Raw genomic sequence first — 2069 nt, 5'->3', positions numbered from 1 at the left:
TTAAAATGAAAAAAAAAATATTTTTAGGTATTTTCACAAACAAACTGGCTTTTAAATAAATTTGCTTCCATAATGGTTGATGAATCAAAATTTAAACTGTGGGGAAATTGAGATTTAACAAGAAGAAGAAGAAGATTTAGACAATAGTTCCATGTTTTTCAAAGCCAAATATGTAAATGCTGGGGAGGAAAATGCAGAAATAAAAGATCAAAATCTTGTAATTTAATATTGTTCTTAAAAAATTTACTTAATATCCTATTCTTTAACATTTGGTGTTAATATCAAATTACTTGGCAATGCTTGACATTTGAAATAAACTTTTTTCTATGGTTTTATTTGCAAGTGGTCCAGTTAATTTTGCTAGCCACCGTTTGGTTATAAAGGATTTAAAATGTAAAAGGACACTGTCAAGGTTTTTTGGAAGACCTGCAGCTGCTCTTAGACTCCTTCATAATGTTGTTTCATATGAAACACAATCTCTGCATAAACTGTAGGTCTTTAGTTCAGTTTTTTGGTTTCTACTAAAACCACTTCACAAGTTCTGATGCTTATTGCCAAATGCTTATTGCATTATCATCTTTGCAAGTTGGTCCACATCCCATTTATGTTTATATGCAGTGGCTGCCTCCAGCCCATCCTCTTTTAAGATGATACTTTAGCCTTCAAATTTCGGAAAGTTAAAGCTGGACAGAATTAGCTTTGTCTACTGGATATCAAGCAGGCTGGTGTGTGTCAATCTTGTCTTTTGATTAAGATGTTACAATTTGAGATAGGCTTTATAGAATTCAGGGATATTCTGCACTAAAGCTGAAAATACGAAATTTAGATGATTATAATAATATACCAGAATTGGTTCCTTAACCATGGGAATAACTGAAATTGAGATTTTTAGTCATACCTGATTCTAAGGAGAGGGCTATTTAAAGCCTCCAGAAGTAAAGAACAAATCCTAGTTTAATTCTGGAGGGGGGAAAACCTTGACAATGTTCCTTTCTGTTAATTTTCATAATAGCCCTAAGTTTTGAGATACAATTACTGTATTTATAACAATAAATGGATTTAAAAGAGTAATATTTACAGTGAGTGCTTTTCTAGTATTGTTTTAAGTGAATCAGCCCATCATTTCATTGAAACACTTTCAGGTACCCAGACCTACTGATAAAAGTAATACTATTCTGCAGGAGTGCTGCTGCTACATTTCTGCCGATACAAAAAGGATTTCTATTTAGTTGATCCTACGCTATAGACTAAATGGTGCAGGTGTGACTGAAAAACCTTCTGTCCTCTGGGTTTTCCTTAAACTTGGATGCTCATTTATTTTAACGTCCATGAAGAGAAACGCCACACTGTAAATCTGTTGCCAATTTTAAATCCCTGCTCTTTGGCACAGGTGTATGTAGGTTTCATTCACCACCCTCATGCACACAGAACTGATAGTTGTGACAACTTTTTATGCTGATTTCCTGTGGTATCGTACCTTCTAATGGTAAAAACTTCCCATTTCTCAGGAGCCAATTTATGGTGATCTACAGTTGCCCTGTCCACATCTAATCAGGAAAGTGCGGTGCAGTAGACTGCATTGGGTATTAGTATCGTTCTGTGCTTCAGTGGCCATTTATAGTCATTTTTATATGATACTCCCAGCCAATTTCCTTTTGACAAAAGAGATCATTTCACTCCTGCATACAATGGAAAATTTATTTTATTGTACCTCTGGGCCTACTTCTCTTAAAAGTGTAGTGTACAAATCTTTCTTTGTCAAGCCTGAACTACTGTATATAAAGGAAATAATGTAAAGTTATATTTTCATGTTTTTATACTTACCAACATGATGAGAATACATAATGTATGGGTATTTCAATATTTCAATTGCCAATAATGTTGACTGGGTTATAGACATCTCAAATTTTTTTTTGGAAAAAAGGTAATCATAATTTAATATCCATGTTACAGTACACCAGTATATTGCTATATAAAGTATTCTGTGTGCATTTAAGTGGAAACAATAGTGAAGAATGATGACAGCTGTCTAGGGGTTTTTAAAATTCATTTTATAGGAAACTGTTATG

Source organism: Podarcis pityusensis (assembly GCF_964106645.2).
Source record: "Podarcis pityusensis genome assembly, chromosome: 9".
Taxonomy (NCBI): domain Eukaryota; kingdom Metazoa; phylum Chordata; class Lepidosauria; order Squamata; family Lacertidae; genus Podarcis; species Podarcis pityusensis.
Note: the sequence above shows the minus strand (reverse complement) of the source record.